Source organism: Pyrgilauda ruficollis, unplaced genomic scaffold (genome assembly GCF_017590135.1).
Source record: "Pyrgilauda ruficollis isolate IOZ18807 unplaced genomic scaffold, ASM1759013v1 scaffold13, whole genome shotgun sequence".
NCBI lineage: Eukaryota > Metazoa > Chordata > Aves > Passeriformes > Passeridae > Pyrgilauda > Pyrgilauda ruficollis.
This window is the reverse complement of record NW_024511432.1, coordinates 2,553,263-2,574,764: the sequence shown is the minus strand read 5'-3', so window position 1 is coordinate 2,574,764 and position 21,502 is coordinate 2,553,263. Positions and strand designations below refer to the sequence as shown.

At 41.0% G+C, this 21,502-nt stretch overlaps 1 protein-coding gene across 2 annotated transcripts in view; it reads left to right on the top strand.

Moving 5' to 3' along the window:
* CDH13 (cadherin 13) overlaps window positions 1–21,502 on the top strand; it is a 432,177-nt gene that overhangs the window by 8,972 nt on the left and 401,703 nt on the right. The gene's annotated exons all lie outside the window — the stretch shown is intronic.

Below are 21,502 nucleotides of genomic sequence, written 5' to 3'. Positions count from 1 at the left end.
GTGCCATGTGCATTCGCACTGTGCACGCACTGGGATACTTATACTGCTTCTATTGCTGGGATAGCTGAGCCCCCTACAAATGGTAATGAATTTATCCTTGCTTCCCTAAAATAACTGCTCAGTTACGACAGGAACATTATTCTGAAATGGGAGACAGCCTCCAACATCTGCCTGTTTCAATGACTCAAGGTCTGTTATCTTAGGTGAGCAATGATGTCACCTGCTGTCACTTGGCGTGCTGGTGTTGATTCAGTGGTGACACTTCATTCTACTCCAGAAAGATTAATTCTGATTGGAGGGAGCCCAGAATAAATTCAGTCTTTAGGCCAATCAGAAGGTGATGTTTCCAGTAGTATTTTAGTAATGCAGCTCAACTTTCAAGAATGTAATTAGTTATGATTTGCCAAGAAACTGCCTACTTCTATACTGTAGTTACTCGCATAGAGAGGAAACTAATAAGATAAAATATAATCATAGCTGCACAGAGCTCTTTAGGCATAAGGAAATGGAGAATGCTTGGTCATTGCTGGTGCTTGTGATGGCTGCTGGCACAATGATCAGGTGGAGCAGAGGAGGAGGATGAGGCTGGCAGTTCTATTTACACTCAAGGCATTTCAGACCACAGCAGTTTGGGGTTGAAAATGGGATCAGATAATGCACAACCAACTCTACTTGGGTAGGGCAGAGGTTCTGCATCTTGCCACTGCAACAGGAGACACAGTCTCAGAATATTTCTCCCACCATCTGCTCACTGAAAGAGGTTCCCGTCTTCCTTCCTTTGCTTGGTTTGGAGGAGGCAGAGCTGACAAAATTTCGGGCTGCTCTGGCAGGAGGTGAGCTGCTGGTTGTGGCTGTTCCCCCCTCAGGTTTATCTGCTGGAAGTGGGATGTTGCCAGCCTGAAGTGTCACTGTCAGGGAGATGCACCCAAATGTTTGAATTCCTGGGAGCACTAGGACACATGGGTGCACCATTTTTACATGCCCAAAACACGAGACTCTGGATTTGTATGGACTGTTAAAAGGCAAAGTGAGTCTTATTTTTTGGAACAGCTACTTTGTGTGTGTTTGTCTCTCTGAAATGAGGATTTAGTCTTGCACTTGCTTCCCGGTAATAGAGTTTTCAAAGCTTTTCCTCCTTCAGGAGTTAAAGGCACACAAGCACAGAACCTGTTTCTTGCTGTGCATGGGAGCTAAACATTGATTATGGGGTGGGTGAAGGAGTTGTGTAAAACAAACTGACTTTCTTGGCTGCAATAGCTCATGTTGAACCTGAACAGAATTGTTTCTCCAACTTGTTCTTGACTTCTGATTTCTGCATGCTGTGTGTTTGTGGAGTCTAGCTGGGATACACAGGAATAAAAAGCCATCGTGCACAGCATGAATGGTTCTCTCTGCCTTTACCTCCAGGCTGACTGGAAGCATCAGCATTTCTGTAATTTCCTTGTTCAAATTGCTTTTTTCTCTTTTCTCCTCCATCTGGTTAAAATTATTCAGATAGTTTGAGTGCTTTTAGTTTTTGTACTCAAACTTTTCTCCAGAACCCCTAGTGTTGGAGGAAAGGGTGAATAATTTTTACTATTGTGGTTTGACTTAGATGGTGTTCTGCAGGCTCTGCTGGGAAGTCCATCCCAGTTTTAGGTGCTTATAGATGTTTTTCTTCTGGTGATAAAAGAGGATGGAGGCTTTCTTGCACTATGAAGAGAACCAGACACACTTAAGGAGTTGCTTTCCTTTAACATTTCACATGGGTCATATTTTCACTGGGTAATCTGAAGATTCCCCAGAGTTAGTGCAGTGTTAAGTTCCAACCTTTGGCTCATGTGGTGGGGAACTCTAAATGTTGTAATGTCAGTGCTTGTGCTTTTCCTGCTATGTTCATATCACCCTATTGCTTTCTCCCTTAGTTCTTTTTGCTCGTATGAAAAAGAGAATTTCATTTATTGTCCCCAATAATGGTGTTAGGTTTGTGATCTCCTGGAGTCAGAAGTGCTGGGGTAGTAATTTGTTAATAAACATGCTGACATAGCTGCTGAATTTCTTCTCCTTTTCCCTGGTTGACTGAGAGCTACAAGAAAGAAGAGCAAACCTTAAAGCATAAAAATGGAACGGAAAGCAAAACTAAGGGAAAAGAAAAACAAAATGGTATTCAATGTTCTGTCACTTTGCAGCTGTTAGGATTTGGAAAGCAGCCTTTTGTATTTGTGATACAGTCAACGGATGTATACAGGAATGGAGCTCAGTCTGATTTTGCCTGATTTCCACATCTTCATTTGCACAGTCTTGCCTCAGAGCTTAGGCTGACACCCATATCCAGAGCTCTTGCTCATATCTACATCTGAAGTTGTTGGCACCAGGAAATGGTGATACTGTTTTATGCATGTTTGTGTATATCAGCATGCTGGTTTATGAGAGGCAGGAAATTTAATCCTTTGTACAACTCTTTATCCATTTCCAGCATTCATTAGCTGCCACAGAACTCTCCTCTCTTTTGCATTGTATATTTTGGTGTGGCTTTGTTATAATTTGTTCTATGTCTTGATGGACAACATTTATCCCTACTGCTTTGACATTGTTGTATTCATTAAATCCATTCTACTGATTCTTTGGCAAGCTTGTTATCACACAGATGAAATAAATGTAGGAGATCTCTTCCTCTAATTGACGAATTGGATGAGGAAGGAGTGGGAGTGGAGAGAACACAAGACAACTGGGTATAAACTGTGAGGCCAAAGCAGCCTTCATTGCAGGACAGCACTTTGCAATTTCTTTTGGAGCTGTTTGCACGTCATTTCTTTAATTGTCTGAAGCTGGTTTATGTGTATCAGGGTGACTTGCCACTTGTTCCCTGTGTGACACCAGCAGGATTTTAACTGTTTACTGGTGGATGTGAGTATGTCCCAAAGAAAATGGAAAGGTAGGAAAGGGTCAGAGAACCTCAGAGAGGAAGTACAACTCTGTTATGGCTTTCTAGCAATAAATACAAAGCAAGGCAGCTACCAGGAACAGCTAGGTGATGCCTTGCTGAAAAAGGTCAACTCCTAGGAAAGAGAAATGCTCCAAAGTTTTGTCAGATATTATGTGACTTCCCTTCTCCCACTACTTTTGCTAATATATAATTTCACAGATTTATCCCTTTTCTCTTATTTTTTCTGACAGCTCTTGGAGGCTAGCTAAAGAGCAAGAGATTAAAAGGAAGAGAACCTGGCTTCAGGCACATGTGCAAACTAGCTGTTAGTTTTCTGCAGGTCCTTCCATGCTTCAAACAGAAACAATCCTCCCCTGACAACTGAGCATACAATTCATGTACAATGGATCTGCTTCTGACATTGTATTTCTGGGGCGTTTGTACAACTCGTGATTCATCTGGCAGTGCTTGAGTTTAAGCACTGATAAAGGGAACACAGCAGAGTGCAAATACATTTGACCTTTCAAAACACTGAATAGAAAACAAAAATAGGAAAAATAGTTACTTTGCAGTTTTTCCTTGTACATGTGTAATGACTGCAAGCAGACCAGCATTCTGATTTCTGCCATGGGAGCCTGGGCAGCACAGAGGCCTCCAGGCTTCAGCTCCATTGTTCCTCCTGTTCCATTTTGTGTGAGTTAGCCTGGTATTGACATATAGAGGTACAGGTCAACTTTGATTTCCCCAGGTCAGGAATTGGCCTGATGTCTGCTGCAGCCAAAAATCTTTACTGTCTGGCATGCTATGTTTGTATATTGGCACTCTGGTCTTGACTGACTTGCCTGGTAGGCAGGTGACTGAATTCCAAGTGTAAAGTTTCCCTGGAAGTGTCACTTTAAGTCAGTAACACTGACACAGAACTAAGGCTGGGGCACCTGTGGGAAGTTCCTGCCAAAATCCTCAGCCAGCTGCAGCCACAGCTTGGATGCAGCCACCTCATATTACTGCTGTGAGCTGCTCTGAAAAGGGAATAAGTCCATGGGTGCTCTGTGGTGTCAGGGCTGCAGAACTCAGTCTCGCTGGATCCCTCCTGGAAGGGCAGGGCATGGAAACAGAACTGTGCTTGGGGCACATCAGCCCTGTGCCACTCCCCATGGCATCCCTGCTCCTGGGGAGGATGTGCAGCTCTGAGTAATGCTCCAAATATGATGGGAACTGAAGATCATCCCTTCTGTTCCTTGTAAAACTGTGGTTGATTTGTGAGCACATTCCTTTGCTTTACAAGCAGATGAGGGAAGTGCAGGCCATCTGTCCCAACCTACAAGAGATGTACAGGGTTTGCAGAATTGTGTGCCAGGTTCTGGGTCAGGGGTAGGTTTTAAATGAGGTGACCAGGTTAAACTTTCTTCTTGAACCTCTTTGGGGAAGGGAGAGAAGACTGCAGCAGCTGGGTAGGGCTCTGATCTGGCATTGCTACAGCTATTTTTGATATTTCTAAAACTACTTTCCAGTAACTGCAGTGGAATTTGGATGGTTTTTTGGTCTGAAGCTTCTTAGCTATTAATGATAGTCCATCTTTGATTTATTTTTACTATCCTGCTGCCTGTCATATGCTGGTCAAGTCTTGTGCAGCAGAGAGAAACATTTTTCCCTTATCCCCCTTTCTTATTTCTTGGTTCATTTTGTAGTCACCTCCTGTGGCTGTGTTTACATGAATTTCACTGACAACAAATCTTGAGGAATCTGCTTAAGTAATAATAAATTTTTCTGTTAAATTGCCTTTTTTCCCATATTTTTATATGAATGGATAAATGATCTGATCTGCTTCCTTAGCACCTGTAACAAAAGCTTTCTCTGGTTTTGTTCAGTGCTTCTGGCAAGGCTTCATGCTGAAACAAGGCTGCTGGACTGGGAGGGTTGTAGAATTTGTGAATTTAAAAAGAGGGGTAGAAAAGGAAGGGATAAACTGATATTCTGCCTTTAGTAATTCTCTGCTCTAAAATATGTAACTAGTCACTGGATAGGCAGCACTAGCGAATTGAAATTTTCCTTTTCTAGAAAAAGCTCTAACTGTTCCCTTCAACATTGTTCTCTTTTCTGCATACTTTTGGGACTACACTTCTGGCCTTTTGGCCAAAGCATCACCTTTGTGTAACAGCCCAGCTTTGGCTGGGAAAAACAGGGCAGTGAGTGTACTCAAAGCTGTGGCTTTGAGTGTCCTTAGTTTGAAGTGGGGTTTTTTTGAACTTTGGTTTTTCTCCTAGCCCAGCAAGCTGTGTGTGGACTTTGATATTATTTCTATGTTTTAGCTTCTTTTTTCAGGCAGCTGCTTCACTAAGGATCTGAACTGTAAAGCAATGCTTTTTCCCATCCCACCAACCATATGCATCAGGCTGACCTTTGGCTTGAATGCAAAGTTTGGTGTCAACCCTGTCCCATTAGCAAATATCACATAAATCATAGTGACAAGGTTTCCAGGCTGCTGTGCCTGGGGGCAGGTTGGCACTGACTGTGTCTGAGAGACAGAAGTGATTTCTGATGTCTGTTAGCACTGAAGGACAGGCTCCAGCAGGCCCAGGAGAGCAGGGTTGTTTCTTGCTCCATCCCTTGCCTGTTTCCATATGGATGCCCTCCCTTGGGCTTGCCTTGCCTTTGCTGTTTTTGGGTCAGAGCCCACCTCTGTCACCAAGGAATGGCTGCTGGTCCTGGTGGGGATAACTTCACTTGGAGTTTCAGCACTTGGAGCCTCAATTCTCTCTTAACAGCCTCATCCTTGTTGAGCATCTTGATTTCAAGTGTTTGTTGAAGCACTGTAAACAGATTTCCTTCAGCTCTGCGGCACTACATGCTGTGTTGCAATACATTGTCTGCTTTAGAGCTGTTAGTGATTCATTAGTTTGCTGTTCCAAAAACCAATTCCAAAGGGATCACTCGTCTCCCTAGAGCAGTGAGGGTATTTTCAAGCTGGCTACACAGTGCTGTGGCAGTTTTTTTGAAACTTGCCTGGTTCAAATCATGTGGCAGTGATACAGCCAAAGGCTGCCAGTTGAATGGAGGATTGCACACAGATTCCATGGGTGGGAACTTGCAATATTCTTAGACACAGCTAATAATAGCTCCTCTTGACTCCTGAAATGTCACAGTGGTCTTGTGGGTAACTGCACTTTGGAAAGCATAAGTTGTTGGGTTTTCTTTGCCACCAAGAGGAGTCCCTGACATGTTCAACGTTGCATTATGCTTGTAACAGAGAAAAGTATGTTGGAAATGAAGAACCTTTATCCATCTGTCTGTGAATTGACCTGTGTCAAGATCTCAGAATTGCAGCTTCAGTCTGGGGACCCAGGACTGTATCCTCTCTGAGATTTTCCTGTTTAGAGATTCCTAAGATCTAATGAGCATGCCTCTGGAAGGGACTTGGAAACATAACAGTGAGAAATCTCAGGTGTACTAAAGAAAAAAGGCTTTCTAACATAAAGCAGTAACTCATTTTTCTTTAAAGGGGTCAGTTGCTGCTTGACAGACTGTCCTGCAGTCAGGTCTCCAGGATTTCTGGAGTTTCTGAGTATATCTTTGCCCTAGAACTGGTTTTTCTGGCAGGGAAAAATAACTGCTTTTCACAGAACTTCCAAAGTTTTCAATTGTTTTATAAAACAAGAGAAAACAAAAAATAATAATAAAAAAAATCTCTAAATGTTCTGTAGAACTAAGTTAATGCTCTTTCTTATGCTAGCCATTTATTTCTTTTTGCTGTCTAGTGCACCCAGCAAGGAACCAGCAGTACGTCTCCAACTGCAGGATTTACTGTAAGATTTTTATGGACTGCTGGAGACCAGGCAGGGATTTTGACATGTTGGCTGCAGAGTGGCAGAAACTGATACATAACAAAAATATGAAGACTAAATTCTTAGTCAAAAGGTGCCAGCATTTAGAAGGGTGAGAAGTTAAGCAGTGAGCTTTTGTTAGATTATAACTGAAATCATAGCTCTGAGCAGGTGAGCTGAGTTTTAAGAGGTGTTGGACTCTTGCTGTCTCCTGGGATTTGGATTAACTGGATACCTGCCCCTTGCAAGTACAGAGCTTCATGGGAATTGCACAGAGCCATTGCACATTCCATGGAGGGGAATGCAAATGTGGGGACAGACAGATGGCCTGTGTTCCAAGTGACTCAGTTGCATTTTAAAGCTGTTTATTACAGTTGCAAACACCTGGATGTGTCTTTCAAGGCAGAGTTGCATCACTGGGGGCCAGGATAAACAGGACATAATGAAGGGACCTCACTTCCTGCATGCTTCTGTATTTCTGATTTTATTTTCCTGATTTCTCACAGAAATTTGATGATATCCTTTAAAAGCGTGGGAAAATAAAGAGCAAATCAAAGAAGGAGCTTGTGAAAAGTCTTCCATAAGACTTCATCAATTAGGCTTTGTTTGCAGTCACAGCTCAGGATTCCCAAATCACCCATCAGTACATGTTGACCCTGGTAGTGATAACTCAAGAGGAACATGGCTTGTGGGAGATCTTAGAAGAGTCTTGTACTCAATCTGTTTATTTGAACTAATCACTTTAATTATAGTAATTAATTTGTATCTTAATGAGCAATCCATCTCTCTATTTGTGCAGTACTGCCAGAATTTAGTCCTCATCTTAGATATGTTACAGGCTTCTTGTGCCAATGAAGATATATTTTCAGAGCACTTGGGGAATTGTGGTTCACAGAAAGACTTCACCTGAAGGGGAGGCTTGGCTGTTGTCATTTTGTTCTTGTTCAATAATCTGAAATACATCATCAACATCAATGCTTTAAGTAAAGAAAAATAAGGTTAGAATCAATGGGATTTTAAGAATATTATCCTCTTTCCCCAAGGTTTCTTTTCTTTTCCAGAAGTACTGTGTAATTTTATTTGCTTGGCAACTTAAATTAACTTGCTTGTGAGCATTTAAAGCAAATTGTGTGCTTACAAATCTGAGAATAAAAGCAGAAAATATTTGTCTCGCAATAAGTTTTTATTCCTCTTGCATTTATTGTACTTTGTCCCCTCTACCCTCTGAATCATGACAATCAGGCACTGGAAAACATATTTTATATGAGGATCCATGTAAATCCTGGCAGATGGATAATGGGTTACTCTCAGCTGCTCTTTGCCATTGCTGGATAAACCCCATCTTGCACTGTCTCACAGAAGTCATCAAGCTTCATTTCAGCTTCATCCTTCTTTGTCATCCTGATAGGCAAAGGCACTGGGGAATTAAGACATGAAATTATTGGTATTCTTAGAGAAGCAATGTCTGGAATATGTGACAATTGCTGGATCTGTGTTTCTGTTTAAACTTGCTGAAAGAATTAGGTTCCCATTCTCTCCTCGTGCTGTCTGCAGTTTGCTGTGATCAAAGAAAGGAGTGGAGGTGCTCTACAAGCAGTGCTTCTCTCCTTCTGCATGAAAGAACAAATTACTACAGTTTTCCCCTTCACAGAATAATGTGTTCATCCACCTACTTCAGAGCAGTCAGCAACTCTGTGAAATATTGGTGCAGGCCCTGGCTGCTCCTCAGGTGGCTGCAAGTGCCACATTTGTCACTCTTTCCCCGTGTTTTTGGTTTACTCTGAGCTACTCAGAGGAGGGAAGCAGTGAGACCTGCCCAAACTTCACCACGTGACCAAGTTGGTGATTTCCTTTCTGTGTGTAACATCTGTGCAGCACAAAAGCAGGATGTGACAATCCTTCATGTCCCCAGTGAAGTGCTGGCTGGAGGTCCTACATAAGACAACTGACAGCTGACTGTTGCAAATGGATTTTTTTCTTTATAACACAATTCAAATTAGAGGTTAATAGCTAGGAGTTAGTTGTTTGAATAATAATTTATCAGATTCCTCTAAGTGAAACACTTGGAAAGAAAACAATGATAGCCAGTATGAGTGCAATGATTTAAATACAAAATTGCATTATGACATTCACATGTATGTAAGTTCTATCCTAGAACTTCTTTCTTAGACCTTTTTTAGGTATAGTACAATGTTTGAGCAACAAGATCTTGAAAAGAAATGCTTACTTTTTCAAGTTTTTCATCATTTTGACATTATACTTTAGAGCAGGAATTATGATGTCATTTCTAAAGTCTGAGAGGTTTATCTGTCACGTATTAGTAACAGATAAACATTTTGTTTGTTTTCTGCATTTAATGTATTGTGGTATTAACAGAAGATAGAAATCAGATTTTCTTTCTCTGATGAGCCCTTAAATTCAATTTAGCTGGGATGAGGCAAACAACACTATGATTTGAAAGAGGATAAACCTCCCTGAGCTATTAGGGAACTTGTATATGCCTGAATGTCCTTGCTATTATCATAACTTTAATCATTGTAAGCTGCAAGCACATTCAAAGTATTATCTAAGCCTGACAACATCCTCAGTGTTAGTACAATGCATTAAAAAAGAGCCTTTTGTGCAATCTCTGTCTCAAGGACAAGCCACCTAATTAACAGACCAGCCTGAAACACACACTGTTGTGTTTGTCTTTATTAAGACATAATGAATTGCAGAACTCAAAGTTGTTTTTTTGAATCAGAATGATCTGAGGGAAGCATTTCATGGCAGGGAGTGGAAAAATGTGAAGGCATGAAACACCACAGTGAGGAGAATGTTAAGTATTTCCATGTTGTGTGTGTCCATATATACGTGAAAATATGTATGAATAGATGTAGGATCCTACACACAATGTAAGGCAGGCAAAAACCTGTGTGGTGTTGAGCTACAATGTTGGTTTTTTTAAAATTCCTAAAGGTAATACTTGGTTTGTAACTCATTGTTGTTTTAACTTGTGTTCATGCCGTAAGATTGAAACTTCTGAACTTTAGGGATTCACCTCAAGTTGCTCTGATTGAGTCTGGGATATTCATATAAAATCCAGTCAGAGTCCAGTCTGACTCTTGCTCTCAGGTTTTGAACCTGTGTGTATTTTTGAGCACACTCAAACTCACAACAGTGGTATGAGAGCTCAAATCAGCTATTTTGAAGAGCAAGGACTGAGTATCTTTACAGCTTCTGGTCCAGCTGTGCACTACACTCATGGGTTTATGCTTGCTAAATTCTTACAATGGGAGCACTGATAAAGCAACAGCAGCTGCAGACCAGAAATGTGCATGGAGTAGTTTGAAGGATTGATCTATGGAAGAATTACAAATAAAAATTTGCCAGGTTTGATGGATTTTAAAATATCTGGTTGTTATCCTCAAGAGCTTCATTCAGGACCATGTGGATCCTTCCTTCCTGTGTGGTTTTGGCAGGCTGGATCTGATAGTTTTTAACCACAAGTGCTTCCCTGCCTAAACATGCAGCTTCACAGAAGGATTTCTTTGGACAAGCATAATTCATGTGAATTATATCCACCAGGATTTGGGCCTCTATCAACCCAATAGGAATTATCACTTTTAAGATTCTGGAAATACTTGCTCACAAGAGAATACTGATGTGATATTTAAAAAGAGCCTTAAAGCAAGTGTCAAAATATGAGCAGACCTTAGAGATGCATCAGGTATAACTATATGCAGGGCAACTTAGAGCAAACCACAAAATGGTGTTTTTATTTTCCCCTGTGGTGTGATGTTATAGCAGAGAATGGTGTGTAAAGCAGAAAATGTAATGTGTTCCCTTTTTTTTCTCCTGCTTTTAAGTACAGTGACACGTCCTAATTTAGACCTAATTTTCATTCCTGTAACATTGCTTGTAATAACGTCTAAAGTCCTCAGAATTAATTTGACTGGAAAAATTCCAGAAGGACTTTCAATTTTTCTCATTAAAAACATTATAGATGTCTTAATTAGGCACTGTTATTAATAGTAATATTACTCAATTTAGAACTACACACTTAAGATGTGGTTACCTCTGGTGTGATTAGTCAGAGAAGCTCTGCTACGCAAGGTTGCACACTAGAATTCTGAACAGTTAAATATTTAGAGCCAGATGCTCAGCTGTGTAAATTGTGTGGCTACTGTGGCCTCAGTGGAGCTAGACTAGTGTACATTAACTGGGGATTTGCTATCTAAAGTTATAAACAATCATTTCTGGCTCATCTCCCCCACTATTTCTCTTTTTCTTTTCCTTTCTCATATTTAGCTTGTTTTTTCTCTCCATGGTAGAATAAGCCTATGAAGTAACACATGCACAGGTTCCTGCTCCAGGATAGGCTGTTTAACCACTAAAACTTTAACTAAAGCCATTCTACACTTGTATTTCTCTTCCCCTCTGTTGTCCCAGGGGGATTTCCCTGACTGAAGTGAACCTGCTCCTGATTTAGAGCACAGTTCAAGCACCTTGTCCCCGTGTCTTCCACTCTAATGGGATCTGTTACAGGCTCCAGGTTGTGGCAATTTGCTCTGCTTGGTGAGGACCTGCTGCTGCGACACGTGAGGGGAAAATTAGGTGGAATGTTTTATTTGCTTGCCTAGACAAAGGTTTACACTAACTTTTAAAGTACTCTGTAGAGCAGTTAATGTGTGTATTTTCCTGTTAGAAGATTGAAAGGAGCTATTTAGGTTTACTATATTTGTGCCTGGCTCTGTTAGCACAGAGGAACCCATGACAGTGTTCAGGTCTATAATTACTGTGGCTCCTCTTTGGTGCTGCTGATGTTTATTGTGAGTGGGGATAGGAAAGGTTGATGGCTACCTGGGCTGTTGCTGCTCTGTGCCTTCAGCTGGGGAGCTTGTACAAAATAACAGCTGGACTTTGACTGCCATCAGGTTATAAGGTTAAAACAGTCACACCCTCTACTTTTTAAAGTCACACAGCAAATATGAGGTGTAAGTTAAACTGAATGTAACACACCAAATCTTTGCCTGTTCTGTTGCTCAGCAATCCCAGGGTTTATATTCCAAGTAAATTCCATATTCCAAATTTATATTCCATGTAAATTCTCACCTAGGCTGTGTAAAAGCTTTGTGTGGAGTAAAAAGCTGCTCTTTGTGTGACCTGTGTGAAACCCAGATTTGTGTCATCCTGCAGGTAGCCCAAGCATGAAATGAACAGTCATCACACATTCAGGTTCAGGTGGACAGATGTGCACAGGGCTGTTAAAGGCATCTGGATACAGAATTGGTGTATGGGATAGTACTGAAACCTCAAAATGCAACAGGCATTTGCATCTGTTCACTGATGTATATAATGACGAGTTATTTGGGGTAGTGGGGTGTGAAGCTTAAGAGAAGCTTAATGATTTTTCCTTTAATAAATCATTTGACTACAGAAGTGTCATTTTTTATTAGCTTGCAATTTTGTAAAAGTTAAGATTGAGCATAATGTTGCATGTAATTCTAAAACATCTGGTACCAATATCTAGTAGCAGCTGTTTAGTACCTGAAATATAAACAAAACATGGTTTTATCCATAGCTGTTATAGTTAATTTTCCTGGAAGTTTTGGAGTAGATGCACTATGCGATAGATCTGTTCAGGAGAAAGAGTGAGTGAAATTAAGATATTGTTCAAAACCTGAGCAAATAGAACAGGTCTGCATAAAATGTTGACTGGGAAAACACCTGTGTTTCTAAAAAGATTGTTTTCCATTGAAATGAAGGAAAAAACTTTAGAAGAAATCCTAAAATGACTGATAGCCCTTAACTACATTGTCTTCGTAGTGAAGCATCCCATTAAAATTTATGATCTGTTATAATTGTGCTCATATTGTTTCTTTTTTCCTACCCCTCTTCCTCTGAGGAAAGCTACCTAGTGCTTTGACTGTGGTGATATACACAGAACTCTATTCCTGGTGCTTGAACACCAAAAGGAAAATAAAATAACCCCTCAAACAAAGCAAAGTGAAAATGAGGTGACAGCAGTTCACTTGCTGCTTTTCCTGTCTGGTTCTGTCTTGGCACTCTCAGGAAGTGTGGGGGCTGCGTTGTGACATGGAGCAGACAGAGCAGAGGTGCCTTTGGGCTGCTGCAGTTTGAGCTGCACCTGTGACACCTCCCCGGTCACATTTCACTCCACCTCTGCTGTGTCACATTTCAGAGTTTCTCCCTCTGTCCCCAGGCATCCATCCGATGTGATTGCTCTTTGAGAAGATGGTGCTGCCCCTGCTGAGGCTCCCCTTGACCCAGGGAGCTCTGCTTGGTTTTCTAACACACCATGGATGAGCAATGCCCATTTCAGGCACACCCGGTGATGGGAATGTGGTTTATGGGAGGACTGAATGTGCACAATCCAGCAGTATTTCCTGTGCTATGTCTCTATAAACTGTTCCCTTTAAATCTTGCCACTGTAAGAAGCAGAGAGGTTTGCCAAGTAATCTGACTTTAGTGTTGCTTGTAGCAGGTTCTGGTCATTCTGGAGTCATTTGTGGGATTTATATAGAAGTAGAATAAGATCTCAGAATATTGCAGAACATCAAAAGCCATACATGTGGCCCTAACATATTTTCCTTCTCTTTTGATGGTTCTTTCCAGGTTCCTCTGGGATGTGAATTCTATTTAGAGTACCAATATTCTAGCAATCCTTTTATCCAGTCATATGTAAACTACCTGTACAGAATAATATCACTTTAAGGGTGGAATAATGTCGATATTTGAAACTTGAATAAATTTTTGCATTTTGTATGATGGTCCCTGAGAAGTGCAAATGGTTAACTCTGATACTGGATGTCTGTTTTTCCTTTTCACTTCTTAGTAAGGACACAAGAGGACTCTTTAAGAATGTGAGCTCAATGAAGTTTATTTCTGTCTTGGGCATTGAGTTTCTTTTGATGTTTGCCTATTTCCAGCAGTGATTAAAAGTCACCCATCCAGCACCTTGATCTCTGCCTACCACGAGTCTGTACATATGTGTGGCAGAAGAAGTAGATCTCTGACTGTGTAGGCATGATTTTTGATTCAGTCTGTGTATGTGTAACTAGAAAAATTCCAATTTTCTGTTACAGTGAAATGACAATTTTACTGGATGATTCAGGTCCTTTACCTATAAGTTGATTTTAAACCCATTATGCAGTACGGATGCTCAAGAGTAAATAATTTATAATCATAGCCTCGTGCTTGAGGATGCTAAATATCAGTAATTTTGTATTATAACTCATTAAGGGTGACATTTGGGCTCCCAGGGGGCTGTTTGTAAAACTCCCTTGGCCTCAGTAATGTCACGATTTCACCATAAGTGCTACCTAAAAAATAAAATGATGACATTTCGCTTCTTACTAAATCCAATTAATCTCCATTAATTGCATAATAATTTAAAATGTAATCTTATTTGAAAAGCTTGGAAGTGCACCAAAAACTATGACCTAGATCCTGCAGTTTTTAACTTGTCTATGAAATAGAGTGTTTTTTTGTGCATACATAAGGTAGCTGTAGTAATTTCTAACTGCTTACAGGATCTTGGCTTGGCTGTGTACACAGGATATTCCCTTGGAACCAGACCTGAGCTGGTGCTGTCTGGAACATGATGCTCTTTCAAGCAGCAAATGCAACAAATTGTCACCAGGTTACAGCTGGAGCAGGGGAGTTTTCATTCTGCATCAACAAATTGGAATCTGAGAAACCTTTATGTTGGAAAGACCTTTAAGGTCAAGCCCAAACCTTTACCCAGCACAGCCAAGTCCAGCCCTAGACCCTGTCCTTAAGTGCACCCCATTTTTGCATCAGCTGCTTTGCTATGGCCTGTTGGACTGGTTGGTGCTCCTGGTCCTTATGTGGATGGGGGGTTTTGGCCACTGGTGCTCCTGGCCCTGTGGTCTGTGGGCTCCTGAAAGCTTTCTCAACTTCTGTGGGGTTTCCTCTGGTTTGGGACTCTCCTGTGCACTCTCCTGAAAGGTTCCACTGCGGCTTGTGCTGGCACGGGGCCTGCTCACTGTGGCAAGTGAAGTTCTTCTCCTGAGAAAGAGCAAAGTGTGGATTTGTGTCATCTTTGGACAGAGAACAAAGCAGAGTGTGAGTGAATGCTCTTGACATTAGACAAGAAAACAGGAGGATACAAACCCATTACCTTATCATCCTCTGTCACTTGGAAAGATGAATTGTCTGGATGAGGAGGAGTAGGTCAAAATTAAGTGTTCAGTATCTCAAATAGAAGGAACTTTGTCCTATGTCTTCCTGAGGTGACATAAGCTGTTAGATGTGCTTGGCACTGCTCTAGCACTGGCCAGCTATCATGTTCTTTTTGTCTGTTTTATTAAATTGTCTTCCCCAGCATGCAGGATGCCTGTTAAAAATGGTCTCTGCCCTGTGTTAATTCCCAAATCTTCCAGGGTACATATACTGGGAGCTAACCCAAGATCTTTGGGTTAGAATAGATCTGGCATAGAACCAGTTCCCTCTATGCATTTACGCACCATGAGGACTGTTTATTTATGCTCCTTATGTTTGTGTCCAATGGTCCCTGTGTAGGAAATGGAGACCATGGGCATCTCTGTGGTTCTATGGTCCTGGAGCTATGAACCTGAAAGTTAATGGGACCTTTTCAGTCCCTTGTACCCAATAAGGCAGCAAGCGCTTTACCTTAGGTTATTTTATCTCAAACTGGTTGAGATGGCCAAGATTTATTTGGTGTAGAGCACGTATGCCAGGGTAATCACATCCAGAACTTTTTTATGGCTGATTTTCTAATCTGTTTTAACTAAAATGAGCAAAACTGCCCCTTGTAAGATTTTAATTCACTTCCTTTGGGAGATCTCTGGTGAAGATATTTCAGTGCCTCTCTATAAGAGAGAGAAAGATATTTTGAGACTTCAGAACTCAACTGGAGGAGGCCCTGAAGGATGTGGTCTGACTTTGAAGTTTTGAGGAGGAGGTTGGACTAATTGACCTCCAGAGCCCTCTTCCAACCTCAGTTATCCTGTGAGTCTGTGGTGATCTTGTTATTTGTAATGTCCTTCTTGTCAAATGCTCTCCTTGTTCCTTATGGACGTATTTATGTTACAAACTGAATTGGTTTGTGGTCTTACTGTACCCTTTAAAAATGAGCAGAATAAATCTGTACCTTGCAAGGGAAATAACTCCCCGGTGGAACCACAAATGAAAGTAAGGGTTTGATATCTTATAAATAGGTGGAAATTTTTCTTAAACTGTGAGTATTTCTCCTTATATCTTTCATTCCCTGTAATTCATTCTGGCTTTTTGATGGCAAAACATATTGAGTGCAACTTCAATAATTTCCCAAGTGCTATTTGTAGCTTGTGTCATCATGCAACTTACAGTTGATGGGTTTTGAATGTGGATTTCTGTATCAGCAAGCTAATACAGGCTTTCTATTTTGCTCCACCTGTGCCCCAGTAAGAGGGCTGCGACTGGGGAGGGCATTCTGCATGATTCTTGCCATGATATTTCTTTTCTGGAAAAAAAGTTATTTCAGTGTACAAGTGTAAGAGAGAAGGAGGCCTTTTCATCTCACCATTAAAGCAATTCTAAACTTCATGAATTTGGCTGTAGTGAATAAGTTGGGCTTGAATTGTGCCTGCATTCCCAAGAGACTTAATGGCTTTGTTAAAAGAGAGTTTTAATGTCTCTAAGTCAGGTGTGGAGATAGTTATAGTTTCAGCATTTGCTTGTTTTCTTGCATTACAGCAGAATCTGGATGTTCTGTATCAGTGATCCAGTATATTGTTTATCTTTTTAGAGCAGTTCTTGTATTTCTTATTTGGAGGAAGATGAAAGATTTTCATTGGATATTGGGGTCTTATTTGTTCCTTTATGATATCTGCTCCTACTTATTGAAATGTCAGCTCTCTCCTCTACCTGTGATGAGAACAGTGATTCAAATGCTTTCTCCTATGCTACCACTCTGACCTGGGAGGAGCTACTTGCAGCCATTTGCAAGACCACTTTATTATCCTCATTTAACTGTCCTTTAAAATTCTTTGTTGTAAGGATTCTGTGACTTCACTCTGGAGTTACTGGAAGCAACAGTAATTGGGACTATCTTCCACTCCTCTCTGAATTATTTGTTGTGTCCTAGGCTGGATGCCTGGAGCATTAGATTTTTGCTTCTGAATTTGTGTGTGTACTGGCCCTGACCTGGGGAATCCTTCCACGGTGTGTGTAAATAACAAACACTGATGTAAACCCCAGAGAACTTGTCAAGGCATTAGATCAATCTGAGCAAGCTTAGCATGAAACATTCAAGGTATTGACTCTGCACCTGAATCTCTTGAATGTGCTTGTGACACTGGTATGAATTCACAGGCAGATTTCCTAATGGTGTTTCCTGTTTTGCTCCCTTCTGACACTCACCAATTAATGAATAAAAGGCAGCTTTGAGAGTGAGATTGGAGAAGGAAATATATTCATCCTAGCCAGATTTAAGAGCCCAAGTTAGATACCTAGGCTTTCCAATGGTAATTCAGTCTTTAGTAGGCAAATGAAAGCATCTAAATTAGGAATCTGCTTCTTTCTTCTGCCAGTACCGTGAAGCTGTGTGCCTGATTTTGACAAGTTCTGTAATGTGAATAATCAAAGCTGCTTTCTCATTTATTTTTCAAGCCCCTGTGAGCATCAAATGGGAAGACTGGGCTGTAACAGACCTCTAAACTCCTTCACTGGGGACTTTAGAGTGTCCCCATCTGCATGCAAGTCGTAAAAGAGGAGGGATTAGTGTGTAGTGAAAGACCCAAGAGGCTGGTTATGCTGGATGAGAATGTTAACAGAACTCTCTACACTCTTTGTTTTGCTTCCCTTTTTGTGAGAACTGGGCAAATAGCTCACTGGAAGGGTTCAGTTAATGAATAGGAAAGAAGTACGAGTTTTGCTAATTGGTTTGCAGGCCTCTGAACTGTATGAGGAGAGACCAAGTGAACATAATTTAACTTTCTTCTCCTTGCAATCATTACACAAATACCATGTGCATTTTAATGATTTCACTTGGTAAACCTTTGTAATGTGGGGATTTTTTGACCGTGTGCCACCTCTTATGGCACAGACAAAAAAGAAAAGATATTTTTAATAACATTTTAAATCTGATGCAAAAATGGGACCTGTAAGGGCTTTTTTTTTTTTTTTTTGTATTTGCATGTTATGCCATGGCACTTAAAGGCACGACACTTTATTCTGTTTTATGACACAGGATGAATCTCTGGCTGATATACTGGAGGCCAGGCTGCTTTAATGCTGTCAGCCTGCATTAACTTACTACTTCAATGAATACTGGCCAAGTGAGACATGGGATGAATAACTCAAGTGGCAAAATAATGTCAAATCCCACAGCTTGTCTTCTACAAGCTGCCAATTATTTATTAACAGTTAGATCCAAATATCTTATTCAGAAGCAGAAATATGCTTTGAGAGCAAGGAAAGTAGAGACAACTGGTCTTTGCTGGAGTGTTTTGCTTACAAATCAGAAGTCTGTGTCTTTTTAAGGATAATTCTACAGAAATGCCCATGAAATCTTTGAGTGCTCAGATGGTTTTTCCTGGGAAAGAGCTGCTGAAATGCACAAGTGATATACAAGTTATGGGTGAGCTTGTAGAGATTTGAATTTTTAGCAACATGTTGTTTGTAATTCAGCTTGGGCCATCAGCTTCAGTGTTTTTTATCAGTGCCATCAGCAGCAGCTTCTGGTGCTGAGTTACTGGATCTATGCAGAAAGGATTTAAAAAAAATCACCTCCATCCATAGTGCAGTTATGCACCCAATATCCTTCCCTCAGTGAAGAAAGGGGCAAATACTGCTTTAGCACTTGCCTTATGAAAGGGTCTCATTTTCTCAGTATTAGTTTGGATTAATTAAATGTTGATATTCAATGTTTGTTTCTCATCATGCAAAATGCATGATTTTACTATTAGTCCAAAAAGCTTCTTCTATCTTCATTCTCTGTGGGAATGTGTTCCTCTAGGGAGTTTTCTGTTCTAGCAGCAGAAAGGGAGAAATCTTGGCACCTGGACAATAATGGGCTGAGTTAAATCCACGGGGCCCTTGGGATGAGTGTTGCAGGTGCTGAGCTTTGGCATGGGATGCAAAGTCATATCAGAGGATGCATGCAAACGGGGGAAAAAGAAAGCATTGAAGGAACAGGGTAATGTATGACAATTCTCAGTTGGTTGTGGTAAGTGCTCTTGGGACAGCATTAGGAAGGTCTTAAATTGATTCAATAGACCTGAAGGATTTGGTGATGTCCTTGTTTTCTCTCTATTAACTGAGATTTTTTTCCCCCAAAAATAGAAATGTTGCCTCTGTGACTGTTTTGGTGCAGCCCCTTTTGCCCTTTTAGTGCAGGGGTTAAGCAAACATCACAGGCTGCAATGCAGTTTGTTCTTGGAGAGGATGATGATGATGATAACAGAGTATTCATATGCACAATAATGGTGAGACACAGCCACACACAGCACTTGTAGCTAAGCCAACACTAAAGCTGCCAAGAAAAGGGGTGGTTCTGGTTATCCATGCTTTTCCAGTCACTTCATGCTTCTGAAAACACCTTATTAGGCCATGTGCTCTGTGCTACAGAAACAAATTAAACTGGACTTCAGACTTCAACAGTGATGATGGTAGTGTCTCTTCTACTGCACAACCAGCTGCTGGATGAAAAACACCAGTGCTTATACAGCCTGTACGCTGATTTATTGAGCCTTTGGAGTGTTCTGCAGTGCTGGCAGAGCTCTCTGTCACAGCCCTGTTACCCACAGGTTTAGATACCTGCCTGTTCAAGTACTCAGGCTGTTGCAATCTTTGGTCTATCTCCTCTTGATTATTTTGTTAGAAGAGGTTCTTGAGGAAAGATGCTTTTCAAAACTTGTCCCACTCTAGAGTGCATCCTCTTCCTCTTATAATTCCTAGTGCCAAGCCAGAGGTACACTTGGACAAAAGTTGTCTGGATGTTCAGGAACTGGTGTGAAAGAGGTTAGAACACAGCAAAGATGAGTGGAGGGAGGAGGGCACGTATTCAGTAAAAATACCATTTGTACAACAAAAAGGGTCCAATGCTTGAAAGAATAAAGATCCAGAGGCAGCTCTGGGTCAAGGGTTCATTCCAATTCTTCCTTACAATCCAGAGATGAATGCCATGCTCTCTCTGCTTTTATATCACCCACTTACCCTGGTAGAAGTGGTGACTGCTATTGCCCAGGACAGGCTCGGGGTGCCTGAGGAACTGGGAATTCTTGTGCTGAGTGCAGGGCACACCCTCAGAGCAGAGCCTGGGGCTTGCCTGGCTCTCCTGTGACAGTGAGGCATCTATTAACAAACACTGACAGACCACACACTTTGCAAATCCTTCTACAGGCCTGCTTCTGATGGTCACACCAGGAATACTGGGCTCTGCTGCGCCCTCATCAGCAAGAACTTTAATGGGCTTTTCCCCCTCTCTAACTGCTCATTTGACAATTTATCTCAATGGTTTCTTGGCATCTATGCTCAGCTCTCATGCCAAATCGACTAATACCTGCTAAAAGTTGGCTTTTGACCTTGCTGCCACAAATTCAGCATCTATGAATGACTAATTGAATTCTGGCTACCAGGTGTGAATGTCAGTGCATGCTACAGTGAGTCCATGGCAGTCAATCTGGTGTAATTCTGCTTGTCATGGATGGAAAAGTAGGAGGGCACAGCAGCTGGGGAGGATGGGTTGTTGTTTTCTGTTCTGCTTGCCTGGCTGAGATGGAGCAAGATGTTGCTGATATAAGCACCACCTGAATTAAAAAAAATATTTTAAAATCCATACAGCGTTCTCTATTGTCAGAGTTTTGTTCCCTATTGTCAGAGTTTTAAGATTTTTAATCAGCAGTTTCATTAAATTGCTGTTAATGTATAACATTTGTCCTAGGAGTTAGGAGTGACAGCCTGCGGTGCTTTGTTACTTCGTATTCCCACATATCAGGATGTGGAAAATGATAAAAGAGAGATTTCTTTTAAATCATGTTAAGCTCTAGCAAGGCACTGTTGTAGCTTTATACAAGAACTTGCTGTCTCTGTTCTATAACCTTAACCGTAAAAACAAAACATCTGGGCTGCTGCTGTTACTAGGTTGGGTGGCAGTGCCTCTCAAATTAGTTAACTTTGTACAGTGTTTTATACTAAAAGGTTTCTACAAATGGAGGGTCCTCAAAATACCCAACTATGGCAATTCGAAATGGGAAAACTACACCTTCATTATGTTTGTGACTTGGATATGAGACAAGTAGAAATTATTCCAGCCCTTCACATGATTCCAAATGCTCCACTTTGAGGATGGGAACATCCACAGGAGAATTGTCTTAAATATCTGCTACAATTCCTGGTTTTTACATGAATTTTGATATAGGTTCCAACAGATGTGACCAGCTGGAATCAGCAAAGTGTAAGATTAGCCCTTGCTTTTTAAATTAAATTTTGTAAAACTTGTCATTGTAACAAGCTTAGTTTCTGTTCTGTTTTCTTCACTGTCTCTGTGCATGACACTGATCACTTGCTGCATGTTCTCTGTAGTTTTGTCCTCTGAAAAATGTTTTAATATAGTTGAGAATTCTTTTAATGAGAGAAAGGGAGACTTAAGGACAGAGGAAGATCAGTGGCCATTCTCTGACTGACATGACTGTTGAAAGCACTGACAGACACAGCCTTTGATCTGGTTGTCTGAGAAGTTTTCTTTTTCAGTGCTGAAGCAGGAGCAGTCAGACTACCATGTTCAAACAGTTTGTAGTTGATTCCA